Below are 18,570 nucleotides of genomic sequence, written 5' to 3'. Positions count from 1 at the left end.
ACAAGTGCTAAGTATGTGAGAGGCCATAATACCTCCATAGATCCTGGGTCTATGTCATTTAATTGAACGTTCAGATTTGCGAATACTAGAAGTTCGAACGGGGACATTCGAAAATTGAAAATGTTGAAGCTGCGGAAATACGAATTCTTTCCCAGGAAAGAATTTGGTTGGCTGTTTCTGTGGCTTTGACATTTTCTCTACTGTGGTGCGAAAGGTACGGATCGGGTTAAGGTAAGTGTGCGAGTGTGATGGACATTGGGGTTAAGGTGCGGGTAAGGTAAGTGTACAATAGTGATGGATTTTAGCATTAGGGTGCGAGTAAGGTAAGTGTGCAATAGTGGCAGACTTTAGAGTTAGAGTGCGGAAAAGGTAAGTGTGCGATAGTGGCGGACGTTAGGGTTAGGGTGTGGGTAAGTGTGCGATAGTGATGGACCTTAGGGTTAGGGTATGGATTAAGGTTAGTGCATAGATAGTTGTGTATGTAAGGTTTAGTGTAGGTTTATTAGGTTTTTGGTGTGCTTGTGTTGTGTTTGTGTTTTTCGGAACAGCAAATACTTTCCCTGGGAAAAAAATTGCTGTTCTGAGTTTTCGATGTTGTCATATTTCGAACTTCCAAGTTCGAACATATGGTGTTTGAAATTTTGGACGTTCAATTATATGACATAGACCCTAGATCCCAGCCTTCATCACACCAGTAACTGAGTACAATGCACTCTTCTTCATGTACCTCCTTACACATCTTCCACTGATGTGTAACTGGTGTCCCACCTTTGTCACAGTCAGCTGTCACACAGCTTATTGGCCATACGTAGGTTTTCTTTTTGTGCCATAAACATGACTGTCTGATGGTGTGGAACATCCATCAAGTTGTTACACCAGATGCATGTGTGCTACCTGTCCTGGTGATGCAAACACTACATACATAGGTGTTTGACAACATTAATGGCATGGATATCATTCATGACAGTGTGGATTGTGTCATATATATATATATATATATATATATATATATATATATATATATATATATATATATATATATATATGAGTGCATATGCCATGCACACCAGTCAGCTAGACTGCATTGCTCATAAAGTCTCATACAAATATAGCAGGGTCCCTCCCAACACCTCCAGCAAATATTACAGTGCCAGGACAGTGTGCATGATTGTCCTCATAGAGTAAGTGTGTAATGTAATAGTTCTACAAGTGTGTTTGTGCATAATCATCTCTTATCACTCTAAATCCCATATGTTATGTCAGAGGCATGGGATTACTAGTGGTATTATTCTGATATTGTCCATGATTGTGGTTGTTTCTTTTAATGTTATCCATGAGCCTTTACCTGTGGCCTACTTGCTGGGGACCTCTGCTAAGATTATACTCATACTCAGGCAAATCAGTTTGCACAACTACACAATATGCACCCTACCCCAATTGTATGTTAGATTTCTGACAGATGTCCTTTGCATTATTCATGTAAGGATGCTTATCTCATACAAACATTCTCCCCATTGTTATGTTACCTTGTGTGACAGTCACATAATACACATTTTCACTGTAAAGTCTCTACTGTACCATATAGATATGTGATTGGTGTTGCTGCTACAACCATCTTCCATTGGCATGCCCTCGTCTTCTGCACATTATGCTGTTTTACCTGTCCTCTTTCCCAGTGTTCATTCCTACAATTCATCTGTGTATCCCTATTCGATACACACACTTCCACTGAGTGTTTATTTTACATGGTAGTCCATGTACCATTACAGATCATTTATGCAGCTTCAGTACAGAATGTTAGGAATGTGATATCACAATACTCTGCACTGTAGATGCACTGTCTTGTACTGTGTTTGGACAATATACTTAGCATTCATACCCTTCAACTGCCAGATTTTCCCAGAATGTCCAGATATGTTCCTTATCAAATGTGTGTCTTTCTGCTATATCATTGGAATGATCTCAGGGCTGCCATGACTCAGGACTACATAAATTTGAGTTTCATACCTGAAATCCTTCAGAACATGTATCTTAACACAAACCCCTGGTTATTCTAGCACATTTCTATAGGGCAAATATGTAAAATATGTCCCTATTTCTGGGTCATTGCCCTCCCATTATGTTGACCTTTGTCCAGATGTCTTGCACTAAGAGGTTGAGAGCTATCTGTGAAGCCCTGGTGATCATTTTGGTATTCTGTGCAAAACCGTGGACTGTCAGTGCTCTGATTTAAACAGGAGGGCTACATGTTCGCTTACATGGCTTGTGTTGCTAGCCCCAAAACCATGCTTAAATGAGGTGAGCATCATGAATATGCAATGTAATCTGCTGCTTGTCATGTACTGTCATGCATAACCGTGCACACATGTAAACTCCATGTTAGCTTTGCTCAATGCCTACATGGAGTTTATTGAATCCCAGAGCATATCCATTTAGGGAAACCTCATCTGCAAAAAGCTAAGAAACATTGTTAAGAACCTGACATCAGCTTCTGGAGTCAGAACATGTAATGTCATGGGACAAGGTGAGAATTAAGTTTGGGTTGCCAGATCAAGGTAAATAGCTTTATCATGTTTTAATTCAAGAAGTGAAAAAAAAAAGAAAACAAATGAAAATGATTTGAAACACAGATGGTAATGATCACCCGTGTTTAACAAGGTCCCCAAAGTGAGAGGTAAGGAACACACAGATTTGCACATAATTAGTGAGGCAATGTACTGGGTCAGCAAAAAGGAGAGGTGGGAAATATCAAAATACAGACTTGAATATTAAGGCAATTGACTGTTTCACCAAAATGAGAGGTTAGGAGTCCCCAAATAGACAATGTTTTGTTGGCTTTAGATGTAATTCATGAATAAAAATACTTATTGGTCAATATATCTTATGTTTAATGTACCACAGAATTCTGGGTGGATGTATGCCTGAAGCCAAATATACTGAGTCCAGAAAGTTTAAGATATTTGCAAGGCAATGTTTATACATTGATGGGGTTGCAGAGATTGCTTTCTTCATAAGTGCTATTGCTGGAGATATGAAACATGACATAAAGGGAAATGGAAACCTTTTATCTGAGAATGTCCTGGCTTAGCTATGTCTAAGCAGAAATTGCAGCAATTGATAATTTTTTTCCCCATAGTTGTATCTCTTTTCAGCAACTCCTATACATTTTAGAGTATACTTAAAGGGTACATTACCAAGGTATAATCAATATTGAAAAGCCTCATTGATACTATTAGCTATAAAGGCTATAAGACACCATTGGAAACCCACAGATGTTCCTGAAATATTGGAACGGAAATGCCATGATAATGATGGGCATGTCTGATGAAAAAGAAAGGCATATCAAGGGAATGGTGAAACAAAGTTTATAGTTTTTAAAATGATATACTTATTTATATGTTTGCATCTTTCTGTCTCTCTCTCTCTCTCTCTATATATATATATATATATACATATATATATATTTTTATATATATATATATATATATATATATATATATATATATATATATATATATATATAAAATAACTAAATTGTTTAATGGTAATGGAGGACAAAAAATTAAATAATTGCAGAAAACTATAACTCAAAATGGAAAGAGATGATGGACAAATATGAGAGAAGTTCAAGTAATAGGGAGAGACTGGGATTTTGGATGCAAACCTTTAAGAAGAACAATAATCATACAAACTATTATAGTCATAAAGTAACAGAAGGTATTCTAAGACCTAAGCCAATATGGGAATGGAAAAATAGGTTCTGCTGATAGGGCTGACAGCAATCAGGGATACAAACAATAGGAAAGATGGTGAAGGAGTATATTGGAGAAAACTGGCAAAGGAACCAAGGTATTGGGAGCAAATAACTAGAGAGGGAATGATGATAGAATGGGAGGACGCCAAGAACATTTTTTGGACTGCAGGTTAGGGATTGCCTTCCGTATCAAGGATTGGTATCAGAGTACAGGCAATGAGAAATAAATAGGGGGTCCTAAATATAAGACAAGCATTGGTAGAGTTCATACTAGAATCTAGAAGAGAAATTGCCATTAAGAAAGGAATAATTAGTAAAGCATATAAAATATTTCATGATAGCTGTAAGAATCAATCAGAAGAGGTTAGGAAGAATTGGAAAAAGAGACTGGATAAGCAATGCACAAAGAAGCAATGGGAGGATATAGGTATGTCTCCCCAAATATTCAACAGAAAATTAGGAGATTTAAGATCTTTGCCTGGAAGTGTTTACACAAATACCCCCGGATTCAGCAAACTCTGCATGGAGTGCCTGAGCTGCTGCATGCAACATGGCCGATGAGCGATCCAGAAACGAGCCCCTGGACGTGCATGAGCGTACCTACACTATTCTCACACGGACACCAAATCTATATGGCAATTACCTCATTTGCTGGTGAAAACCATGCAAATGAGGTGAATTAGCGATCCAGGAAGCAGGCAGTTATCTGTGCAGGAATAGTGTAACCTGCAGAAATGTATTTGGTTACTAACCGAATACATTTCTGCAAATTACAAAATGGAGGCATGACAGCTCAAATGAAAGCATGAATTCAATGTAGTAGGCATGCCAGTGGCCAAATATATGGCCATTGGCATGAAAAATAATTGCAATTTTATAAAAATCAAATTAATGTTTTTTGGCCGATTTCAGACATTTAAGTGTAGGGCAGTGATGCACAAACAAGATCGGCCTGAAAATAAGAAAAAAAGGGGGAAATAAGCTTTTATACCCAAATTAGCATTTTGCCATAATAGTCAATGGCATGCATAAGACAACAATACCACAGAATAGTGGTTGCTAAGGGGGAAGGCTCAGTGTGAGTGTGGTAACCATGAATTATCATTCTGGTTTAAGCAAATGAGGGAACTGATACTGAATCACAGATTTCCTCTCAGTGTTAGCTTGCACCCAACCATGTAGGTGCAGCAACACCACTGTATAAGTCTAAGAGGTGATAACCTCATAAGGAGATGTGTCATGCAAGCTGTAAGGTTATTGGAACTCTGTGGCCCGTGTTTGCCCTTAGGTAAGCACAGCTAAGGAACGAGGTGTGTCTGAGGCTGCCTAGCAGTGTTTACATTGCCTAAAAACCCCCCAGGAAATAGCAGCTCTGTTCAAATCTGAGCAGTGGGTATGCACGCCGAGCCTCTGGGCTTAAACGGGAAGGCAATGGGAAGGGAAAACAGCAGTAGGAAGACAATCAAGGAGAACTAGCATAGCTGGCAGGTGAAATGTATCAGAATCAGCCAATCACACAGGCAGCAGCCCAGCTCACTACTATAAACTATGCAAACACCTTTCAGTCTGTTTGTTTCACATAAACTCTACAACACTGGTGTACAAAGACTGGGAAAGTTTACCTGACAAAACATACAAAATGGTAGGGGCTGCTGTTGCTCTCATACATCAACATGTACAAGAGGCTGAGGGTGGTGAGGATGTGAATGCTGATGACCATCCCACAGTGAGGAGGAGGAGAAGAGTGTACAGACCCAGGGTAACCTACCAGGGGCTGCATGAGCTGGAAGCAGTGGAGCGCTATAGGGTGGACAATGGCATTCTACAGCACATTTTTGAGCTGTGCTGACCCCGCCTCACACACAGAACAAACAGAGGGGAACCCATCCCAGTGGATACTAAGGTATGTGTAGGCTTAAAAATACTAGCCACAGGTACCTTCCAAAGGGGAACTGGGGATATCATAGGGATCTCACAGGTATCAGCATCCAGGGTACTCCACCATTTCCTGGATGCCATGTCAGCACATGCCGGTGAGCACATATATTTCCTCAACAGAACCAAAACAAACCACAGCGTAGTCCACAAATAAAATCAATATGCTTGTCCACGCTGTTGAAAAGTACCACGAACCACCAGAACACAAGCTTAAAATCCAGTGGTTTATTATTTAGCAAACTGGTTAAGCGCTTTCATCTACATAAAATAGACTTCATCAGAACAACATAACAATGACACTTACTCTTTAAATACATTCTCACATCCAATCACATTCCCACTTCATTAAAAATATACATATTCATGAACCTGAATTTAAAAAGTGTTTCCTACTCACTACTAAATTCATTTTTAAAGCAGTATGACATTAGCTCTACTATGTAAACATTCCTACAACATAATATATGTGTAAATAATATACTTTCAACTAGAAAAACAAAAACACAAAGAACTGCTTATGTAATATGTACATTAACTGCAAGACATTCCATTCATACTAGATGCCTTTATCGCAATGCTCTGGCTTCTATCAGGGGTTTAATGGGTATATTATCGTTAATACCTGGTGGCGTTGTCGCATTCAGTAAAATCTGCCACCTTGCTTCTTTTTCCCCTAAAGTCTGCTTAATATTTCCTCCCCTAATATTCCTCTTAACACTTTCCAAGACAGCAAATTTAAATGTGGTGCACTCATTGTTCCTTTCTATGTGCCTATATAGCGCATTGTTACAATCTTCTTTTCTGATGGCATACAGATGGTCATATATTCTATTCCTTAAACATCTCCCCGTCTTCCCAACGTAGAAACCAGGACATCTAGTACACTTAGCCATGTATATCACAGTTTGAGTTTGACAATTACCTTTCCTAAACTTAACTCTTGTGTGACAACTGTTCTCAATGTTCATAAAATCTTGCTCTCATTGATTACAGTGACCACATTTAGTGGTCTCCCTACCCCTATAGCTGCTCTTCTGGGTGAGGATGTAATTTTCGAATTTCCTTTTAAGGTTAAATCCCATCTTGTGCACAAATCTTGGTTGGTGCCCCAATAATTTAACTACCTCATCTTCACACCTTAGTATATTCCAATTTCTTTTAATTATATCTTTTACTTCCTTAGTAAACCCATTGTATGGCGATATACATGCTCTTTTGTAGTTTGTGTGTGATTCGCTCTTCATAACATCACTGTTTTTTTCTAAACCTATACCCAATAATGGTTTATATTTTTTCCCCATTCATTTTTGACATAAGTCGTCACATCTTTTATAAGCGAATTGGGGTATCCTCTGTCTTTAAACATGGTTCCTATGTGATCTATTTCCTGAACCATCTCATAGTGGTCGGAGGTCATCCTGGCTGCTCTAATGCATTGTCCTTTCAATATGTTTCTCTTTTGCCCTTCTGGATGGCAACTTGAGTATTCAAGGTAGGAATTACTAAAAGTATCCTTCCTATGGATATGTGATTTAAATCCTACCCGCGTGTTGGAAATGAACTTATCCAGATATGCTATATTTCCTCAACACCCATGAGGCGTTGACCAGCAATATGCATATCTTCCACCAAATAACAGAATACCCTGAGGTAGTGGGTGCTATAGACTACACACACATACACATCAAAACACCACTCAGCGAGCGGGGTAGGGTCTATATAAACCACAAGGGCTTCCCCTTCATCAACTGCCAGGTCGTGAGTGATGCCCAGGGCATTATCTTGAATGTGTTTGCTGGCAGCCCTGAAATCTATCACAACTCCCACATCTGACATATGACACAGCTATACCACTCATTTGCCAGTGGGGATATCCCATATGGCCACCTAGTGGGGGATGCTGGGTACGGACTGGTGCCGTGGCTGATGACACCCTCAGAAATGCACACACACCTGAACAAGAACTCCATAATGAGGCACATGCACAAACCAGAATCATAATAGAGCATGTGTTTGGGATGCTCAAGTCATGGTTCCACTGCCTGGACATATCTGGTGGAGCCTTGCAGTACTCTCCAGTTACATGTACACAAATGTTCATAGTATGTGCCATGCTACTCAATATGATCCTGCAGAAACAACTGCAGCAAGAATAGCATGGGGCAAGGCCACACAGCCCCCCACCATTGTCAAGGCCAGCACAGGCATAGAGTGACTTGGAGGAGGAACTACCTGAGCCTGCCCATGTAGGCAGAAGGAGGCAAGCTCAGTATGCCCAGACCTTGGCAAAGAGGCAATGCATAGCACATAGACTGACATGGTAGGGACTCAGGGAATAACACCTCTCTCTGACTCGCACATACAGTAAAAGGGATGCCAAACATGACACTACCTGTGCTTTACCATGTATAGAGAGTGTATTATGTGCATCCAACATAGTCAGCCCTCCAGCACTATCCTCAATACTGGCCCAGCCACAAGGTAAGTCACTCTTCCTATCAGTTACTGAATGGAGTAGTATGTTCTGATAGTTGTATCTATGGTATGGATGTGAGCATGCAAGGGGATGGGGTGGGTGAATGGGATGGCAGCAGATAGTGGACACCTATGTGGGTAGCATGAAATCCATAACAAATACTGCTGTCAACATACTAGGCAGTACTAGACAAGGTGACAAATCCCACTGCAGTACATGTGGTGGCCCAAATGTGTGTCCATAGGACACACACATGCATGCCAATGAGGCTCACACACCCACCACCAGCCTCAGCCAGCAAGACAGATGTAGATGACAATAAAGAAAGGTTGGGATAAGGCCTTCAATTGATGGCAATGGTGAACAGCCCCCCTCCACACCTACACAGACAGACTACAACAGGTCTGGAAGTTGTATGTTAGTTCTGAAGAGTAAGACATCTGAAACTGAAATGTAGGTCAATAAACCCTAAGATCTGTACTTTACTGATATGCCTCCAGTCTGCATGATAGGTCAGAATACAATATGAAATGGAAGCCAACAGAGTACCTGAAATACCAGTACAGTCATATCAAATGTTTAAAGTCATCAGGTGTGCCCCTGCCCCCACAATCCTGTGTAGAAATGAAGTAACATGTAAGTGTGAGGAGTAATACCAGTGGAGCACAGATTACCCGAGCTGGCCCAATCTACAGGATAGATTGTTGCATGTGTACGATATGCAGGGATCTGTATGTTAGGTTGTTGTGTGTTCAATATTGTCTGGAAGTGGTCAGCATGTAGACATGGAAGGTTGTGTCTCAGTGGCCTATGGGCAGTACTGTGGTTGACAGGGCCATGTTCTGACAACTGCAGTGCCAACCACAATGCTTCTCAGCAATACCCATGTCAGCAGTCGTCCATACTCACTGTCCAGATGTCAATAACTGTCACCGTCTGACAGATGGACATGCCATAAATGGGGGCAATACATACACACAGTACACAGGTGCAAGTACCTTAGACAGAGTGCATAAAATGTAACTGTCAACTGCACACAACTTTGGAATTGTACATACAAGTTAGCAGCACATTCGCTGTCTGCGTAGTATGAAATACTGATGTAGTCTGGACAATCACTGGCAGACCACAGAATGCACAGTTATGAAATAATGAGAGACTGCCTATGTCCCAGCACATGGCAGCATAAGGGGAATGTCCCAGGTATATCTGTGAGTCAGCTGCAAGTAGCTTCCATATCACACATGCACTCAGCTCACCCCATCATCAGCCACAGGTTTATCACAGGTCATATCCTTGCTGTTGGGAATGAGTACAGTATAACCCCACTTCTGTATGGGAATACCCACAGAATGCAGCATGCTGAAGTGGTGTCCTATGCAGGTGTGTCCCTAGCTGTAAGTGGCACCTTGCCTGCATCCAGACTAATGGATCAATATGGACAGGAACTATTGCCATTAGCACCTCGCACACTTACCCTGTCACCCCAGGGGAATCCACTGGCTCACAGCCTGGGAATGTAGGAGTGACAGAATGCACTGGCCTACTACAGATGGCCTGCTTCACTACCAAATGGCCTATAGTCCTCTGTCAAAGGCCTGTGCCTTACCCGTACTGCCAATGTAGGGCTTGTCATGGGGGTCCCAACTAACAACCTAACACAGTGAACAGAACACAAATGCAAGGCCAAGTTGACAAATCCCAGTACCATGCCCACCATTCCTACTGCATGAACTGTGGGCCAATCCAAAAATACTGCTGGGATGAAGGTCTAACTATAGGGATACTTCTCAGATATCGCTCGCATAATGTTAGGAAGAGGATAGAATAATAGAGTGTGGGGTGCAGAAGCATGGATGCAATGGAGTGTGTGAAGTCTGAAACTCTGATGTCTGCCCATACTACCCCTGCCTGAAAACCCAGTAATGTGTGGCTACAAACCTGCTTGTAAACCACAATGTGAAGGGGAACTGACCAGATATATGAGCCCTGCTTCTGGGTTACCTGGGTGAATCTGTACAGCTGAGAGATATGGCCACAGCAGGATATGGCCATTCTATTAAGTTGATATATGTAAAAGAAGGGGATCCTCAACCACCATAGTACTAACATGCTGGACTATTTACACAGACGCATCAGCAAGTGTCTGCAACTACCCTTCCAGAATGGCAGGAGTGTGCAAGAATGTGTATGCTGTGGACCACAATACTGGACTCAGCTGCATTCATCTTGTATTTCCCAGAAAATAACTTTGAGCAAATAATCATATCTGTCAGTAGTTGATGACATAATACATCACAGTGTAGAACAATATGTATGTCTGAATATCTCTGCTAACACCAGCCATGTAACACAAGCAGCACAGACAGCAATAGTTACAGTATCCCCTTATCTGTCACCCATTGTGACTCCATATTGTCAACCTATCTACAGATACCCTGCAGAAGCAGGTTGCAAGCTGTAGGTGTAGAACACCAAACCCTGGACTTGAGTACAAACCTACCTGGAGTGGATTCACACACTCAATACAGAAGGTCATACTGGGCATGCTCCTACACTTAGAGAAATGAAGCCCATGTCTGACAACACAGTGGACTATACATATCTGTCATTCACAGATGTCTGTGCAGACACACCATATTGTCCACCATTTATGCTTCACGCACACATTGGATAGGAATACTCACACATATCAAAGGCCAACACACTATAATAAGTCAAACACACACACACAAAGATGTGGGGTAGAGAGAGACAGACAGTGGCAGAGAGAATTCCATTATGAGGCCTGTACCACCCACTACACATCAAATTGGCTGATATCACATGGTGTGCTGATGTCAATCATTGCAGACATTCCTTTTGGTAGCCCTCAGCCTTATAGTGTCTGTGGTGCTTGTGATAACTGTGTATCATGATAGTATGGATCAGTATTCATATAGCATTTGTATATTTAGTCCTGTCAAATGTAAAGTTGTGTGTGACTGAGTGTGTGTGTGTGTGTTTCCAGAGTAATGATTTATGGCCCATTCACACACACTGCACTTCCCATTGCCCATGGTAGCACTCCTGCTGATGTCAGTCACCTTGAAATAAACCATCGGCCAAATCTCAGCCATAAAAGCTATGTGGCACTCATGATAACTGCATAGTAGTGTAGTGTAACAAGTTCCATGGTACTCATGATAACTGCGTAGTACTGTAGTGTAACAAGCTCCGTGGCACTCATGATAACTGCATAGTACTGTAGTGTAACAAACTAGTTAGGTCAGAGTTCCAATCCCAGACACATCAACTGTTGAACTCTGTGTGTGTGTGTGTGTGTGTGTGTGTGTGTGTGTGTGTGTGTGTGTGTGTGTGTGTGTGTGTGTGTGTGTGTGGAGATGAATGATTTTGAGGCCATTCACACTCACTACACATCCCATTGCCCTACTTTAGTATGCTTGCTGATGTCAGACACCTTGAAATAACCCTTTGGCCAAGTCTCAGCACTATAAGCTATGTGGTGCTTGTGATAACTGCATAATGCTGTAATGAAGCAAGCTAGTTAGGTAGGAGTTCTAATACTGGCCCAGGCAACTGTGATAATGTGTGTGTTTAGGTGAGTGAGTGTGTGTGTGTCTTTGTTGACACCTGATTTGTGGACATTCACACTTACTGCTCTCCTCTTACCCCTCCTTTAGCACTGTTGCTGATATCACTCACCTTCAAAGATACCTTTGGACAGCTCTCCAACATATAAGCTCTGTGGCGCTTGTAATAACTGTGTAACGCTATACTGTAGCATACTAGTTGTGTGAAACTGTGTGTGTTTGTGTGAGAGAGTGTGTGTATCTTTGATGATACCTGATTTTATGGACATCCACACTTACTAATCTCCCCTCACCCCCTTCTTTTGCACTGCTGCTGATGTTACTCACCTTCAAAGATACCTTTGGACAGTTTTCCGACATATAAGCTCCATGGCACTTGTGATAACTACATGAAACTATAGTGTAACACACTAGCTATGAAGGAGTTCTAATCCCAGACATGGCAACTGTAAAACTATGTGTGTTTGTGTAAGAGAGTATGTGTGTCTTTGATGATGCCTGATTTTATGCAAATTTACACTTACTACTCTCCCCTTACCCCTCCTTTAGCACTGCTGCTGATGTTATTCACATTCAAAGATATCTTTGGACAATTCTCTAACATATAAGCTCCATTGCACTTGCGATAACTGCATAATACTATAGTGTAGCATACTAGTTAGGTAGGAGTTATAATCCCATATATGGCAACTGTGCAACTGTGTGTGATGGTGTGAGAGAGTGTGTGTCTTTGATGATACCTGGTTTTATGGACATTCACACTTAATATTCTCCCCTCACCCCTCCTTTAGCACTGCTGCTGATATTACTCACCTTCAAAGATACCTTTGGACAGTTGTCCAACATATAAGCATGATGGTGCTTGCAATAATTGCGTAATGCTATGTTGTAGGAAACTAGTTAGGTAGGAGTTCCAGTCCTGATCCTGGCAACTGTGTAAATGTGAGTGGTTGTATGAGAGAGTGTGTGTACTTTTGTAGAGACTTGATTTTGTGGTCATTCACACTTACATCACTTCCCTTACCCCTCCTTTACCACTGCTGCTGATGTCACTCAGCTTCAAAGATACCTTGGCACAGCTTTCCAAGATGTAAGTACCATGGCACATGTGATAAATGCAGAACAATGCAGTAGCAATAACTACATAGGCATGGGTTTGCATTTCATCCCTGACAAGTGTTTGTGTGTGTGGACATATGTCTGCATATGTATGTCTGTACCTCAAAAATTTTGGCCCCATTTACACCCAGTACACATTTCAGTGTCTGACTTTAGCAGTCCTGCAGATATCATCCACCTTAGAAGTACCTGTTGCCAACTCTAGACCATGTAAGGTCAGTGGTGCATGTGGTAAATGTGTAACATAATGGTCCAAAAAGATTGATAGAGGTTTAAACCTCACTCCTGGCAAATGTAAATGTGTGTGCAGGATAAAATATTTTTTGGAATCTCTCACCCACTACATCACCCAATGCCAGAATTTACAAGGGCTGGTGATGTTCCTCACCTTAGAAGTATCTTGGGACAACATCCATCCTATAAGCTCTGTGGTGCATGCGATAAATGTAGTACACTGTAGTAGCAATACATAGCTAAGTAGGGGGTTGAATTTCAGTACTGGCAAGTGTGCGTGTCTGCCATCAGTATCCTTTGTGGGGTTGCTGTGATTATGTAATAACAGGATCCATTGTGGGGCTGGTTTTGCTAAATTATTATGTTGAGGACCTAGTATATATCACAATGTCCACATTACAAGGCCAGCAGATGTCAAACACTGGAGAGGTTGGTGTAAACAATCCACAGCCCTAAATGTAACAGTATGGATTAATGAACAATATAGGCAACCCTTCTATTACTCAGAGACCACTCTCCACCCACATATCATACACAAACACACTTGGCTAGGCAACAACCACTATATTGGTAGTTCCCCTGCATATTGTCTCACAGATAGTACCCACAGTGTGATAGCAGTGGACTATATGCCTGTTGACCACAACAGTGCCACTGACATCAGAAAGTACTTTGATGTGTTACATCTCCTGACTGACTGTGTGTTATCCAGCAAGTAAAAGACATGGCACCCTGCTCCATCCCCTCAGTAGCCAAATAAATGTGTACAGTGGCCCTTTTGTCATGTTCCCCACTAGACACGTGCAACAACTGTAGAGTCTGAAAGCATACCCCACAAAGGGAATACCATGCCTTATACACATGTCCTGTATGGACAGAGACCACTAACTCCACTGAATACTCGTATCATACTGTCAATGTAGGAGCAATCACGACTTCAGTTACATAGCCAGGTTTCACCAAATGAGGTCAGGAATGCTACATCAGAAGATACCAATCTGTCAACACAACATGCCCCAGAGACCTCAAGTACACTTCCACACGTCAAAGAACATGCATGTGGGACATGTGCATGACCCAGACACTGTCCATGTTATGGAATATAGATCACATACATGGGAAGCAGTGTACATCACTGGCCACCCACAACATTTGCAATTACATGTGTATTCCCCTATAGGAAAATTGGGTTAGTGTTGTGACAGCCTGCATGTAGTTTAGACAGTGCTTGGTGACATGCCTAGCAGCTCAGTGTATTTACCTAGTATGATGTTATGTCCAGATATTTGTCAGATGTACTGTTGCCTGGCCACCATATGTGTTGTGTATTTCTGACAAAGCAGTGGGATGCTGTGAGGATGTATGTCACTAACTAGTGGGATGTATGTGGGCTTGGGTCCTCTGCTCCTCCAGTTAATATGTATTAGGACAGACAGGAGGGTGTGAATGCATCAACTGTGTGAGCTTATCTACTCCAGTATTTGTGATATAGCCCCATTTTCATGGCTTTAAACATCCCCTTTGTCAGGCTTGGTCCACACTTCTTGCACTAAGGAGTTCTGTGTATACCTCTCGACTGACCAGATTGTTTCAGACTGTCCTTGTTTATTGCTCATATTTCTGTTGTATTCCACAGGATCATTACTGTGATTTGTGTGGTACTTCACTATGATGATTTTATAATGTTTGTTAGTAACTGATGGTGTACATGTCAGTTTCAGGAGAGCCTTCCTTCACAGCATGTCTGTTAACACAACCCCTGTTACTGTACCAACATTCTACATTTATAACTGCAATACTTACATTATGTTCCCTTGTACTAAGAGCCTGAGAGTTATGGTGCTGAGGTATGACTCCACTACATGTTATGGGCATATGTTATACACACACACACACACACACACACACACACACATATATATATATATATATATATATGTGTGTGTTTGTGTGTGTGTGTGTGTGTGTGTGTGTGTGTGTGTGTGTGTGTGTGTGTGTGTGTGTGTGTGTGTGTGTGTATATATATATCTACATATGTATATATATATATCCATATCCGTGTTATGTGTAAACATGAGTGTTGTATATACCTCTCAGATATATCCCACCATATTTATCTGATATGTGTATATTTAGATATAAAAACATGACTGATTCAACACTATTTTCACTAACAAGTAGTAAACAATTGTAGTAGTCAAATCAGTTGTTTATTACTATTCAGTATGTGTACTGAATGATATATTTGAAAAAGCAACAGACATTTTTACAGCTCAGATGTCTTAGTGATTAAGTGTTGTGACTGTAGTCTAGAGGGTCCTGGGTTCAAAACTTGCAAGGGCTGTTTATTTTGTTGCTAGGCAGAACAAGGACTGTTGGATACAGAGTGGTTAAGGCAGTTTTGAGCAGCTTTAAGTGGGTTTGTGAGGGTTTGCATGATGGCAAGTGGTGCTAACATATGGTTTAATGAATATGCACTTACACCACATAGGCTTTGCTTACCAGTGCTCAAATCTGTTTAGTATTTACATTTTAAGCAATGCTTACACCTGCTAAGCATAGCTCAGCCCTGGTAACCAGTGATCATATTCCAGTCTGATAAAATAGCAAGGTAATGACATCTTTAATAAGTGTATTAAATAACATGCTTCTGTGTGCTATCATTACATTAGCAATGGGTGTGAGTATACTGTATGGGACACTTGAGTATACATGGGTAGTATGACAATCTTTTCTCTTTGTATGTGTTTCATACTTGGGTAGTATCCCAGGTTATATGCAGTCACACTTGCATGTATTGTATCATTACATTACTACTTTTAACAGTGCTTTTCCAAGTAAGAGTAGATTGCATATTGTAATACTGGAACCATACACCCCTGCATGCAAAGCTGGACTCTGAGTACTGACTATCATGTTCTTTGCATTTGAGCTGTATGTATTTAAGTATCTCCTATTGGATAATGATCTGATATGTTGATATTAACTATAGACTACTATGTTTTTAGGACATATCATTGAGGACTGCTGTCATGTAGTAATGGCATACCTATCAGTTTCAGACATCTATCTGCCAAAACATTCATTCTAATGCATAATGTGTTGGCTAGCTAATTTCTATCAGTCCTATGTACAGATGTGCAGACGTCAGGCATTCATCTTGGCTGCTTACAGGCAATCTCTGATTGACTGACACTGACATGTCTGCCCAGCTGTGTTATGAATGCCACAGCTAGAAAACCCCACTCTGCATACACCATATGCCATGGATACCTCAACCAGACTACCACAGTCAACAGAACATGTTTGGGCACAGGCCCCTAACCCAGACACTGGCCATATTATGCAATATATGTTGCGTATATGTCAGTTGGAGCACCTCACTGGCCCTCTTCAAGAGAAAACCAGATGATGGATGTTGAATTTAAATGTCACCCCGGGGATCACTCAAGTGGCATCAGTTGATAGATGGCCTGCTGACAAAGGTCAGGTGACATGATACCAGTGTACTCACATGCCCTACTCTTCTCATCTCTCCATGGACATTAGCCTGGTACACACCTAGGAGCACCAGCACCTATGGACCTCAGTACTGTCAAATGTGTCTGTGTGCATTACTGAGTATAACAGTGTATGTGTGTTTGTAAATGTATAGTTGAAAAAACTCTGAGGGCCTTTTCACTCACTACACTCCCCATTGCTATACTTAGAAAGGACTGCTGCTGTAATTCACATTAAATGTACCTTGTTACACTCCTCACCCTATGGGCTACCTGGAGCTTGTAGTACCAGCCTAACATTGTTCTACAAATGGGTAGATAGGCATGGGTTACCCTCTGAGTCCTGGCAAATGTGAGTATATGTGTGTGTGTGTGTGTGTGTGTGTGTGTGTGTGTGTGTGTGTGTGTGTGTGTGTGTGTGTGTGTATGTGTGTGCAATTGTGTGTGAGTGTGCATATTTGTAGGAGACATCATTTTGAGGCCACATTCTCCAAATACATGAAACCTTGTCATACATTATAAGGGACGGTGATGTTGCTAACATTTGGAGAGCCATGACAAAACCCTCACCCTACTATCCCTGTGGCATGTGTAATAAATGCATATCCCCATAGTAGCACTAATTAGATAGACAAGGGTTTGTATTGCAGTCCTACTCAATGTGTGATTGTGGGTATGTCAGAGCATTATCATGGGTTTCAGTGAGTACAATATCCAATGTGGGGTGGGGGTACTTGGTATACTGTCTTTACACCATGGCACTCCCAAGTACATGTCCCAAGGTCCACTGTATGAGGACCGTTGTCACCATCAACCATACAGGTAACTGATGACACTATCCAGCTCAATAATGCATGTGCTGTGTGCAAAAACTCTGTAACAGTATGGACTCACTGACAAGGTAGTTAGCACTGCTAAACCCAGGTCTGTGAAATGTGTCTATCACTGTATGTGTTTGTCAATGTGTATATGACAGTATGTCATACTATTTATTGTTCATTAACACCCAGTACATTCCCCATTATCATACTGTACAAGGCCTGGTGATATTCTTCACTTTACAGGAAGCTCGGGACACATGTCACCCTACAAGCCCTGTGGTGTGTGCAATTAAGGCCAAACACATTAGTAGCAATAAGTACCTAGGTACAGGTTCTACTCTCAGCAATGCAAAGTAAGTGTGTGTGTATGTGAAGGGATCTACTTCAGTTTGTAGAAAATATATTTCCCAGGAGATTATTTGTTCGAGAACTAACTGGCAAAAGGTAAAACTTCAAATCAATCAGCTTGTGGAAATTCATTCCATCAAAACTAGTAGTGGATGTGTAAATGCTGTCTTCCCCACTGTACAGCTGTACAGCGATACTGGAGTTGGTATATATAGTTGGGTGTGGTTATTATGTGCACAGTCACCCACATTGTGGTTATTGTTGTGTGTATCCCCCCGCATAGTGTGCTGTTATATTATACAGTTTATGTTAAGAGGTTAAGTAGTTGTTAATCACACTATGTGTGGTTCTACGCCACAGCACACCATCCAAAGTGGGGGGACTGTGCCCCCCACACCAACACACCTATGTTTACCAACTCCAGGATTGCACTACATTGGGGAAGAGGACATATACCCTGCCAGTACCATTTTCAATGACATTAACCTGGCAGACTGATTATTTACTGATGTGGTGTTTTGGCAATTTGGTCTTGGTGGAATTACATAGGCTAAAATGAGTTCTCTGCAAAATGAAGTACATCCATATGTACAGTATTCTCTGTGTATTGCATCAACACAAAAGCCTCTGTGTGTGTGTTATTTACAAACATTTTTTGTGTGCCACTCAGCACACTTACCATTGTCCATTGTAGAAGAGATGCTTACATCAGCCACCATGCACTCACCTGTATACACCCCTCAAACCTATCAGCCATGTGGGCACATGCAGTAACTGTTATACAGAC

Source organism: Protopterus annectens, chromosome 3.part0 (genome assembly GCF_019279795.1).
Source record: "Protopterus annectens isolate FY-2018-M chromosome 3.part0, PAN1.0, whole genome shotgun sequence".
Lineage (NCBI taxonomy): Eukaryota > Metazoa > Chordata > Ceratodontiformes > Protopteridae > Protopterus > Protopterus annectens.
This window is presented reverse-complemented; position numbering follows the sequence as displayed.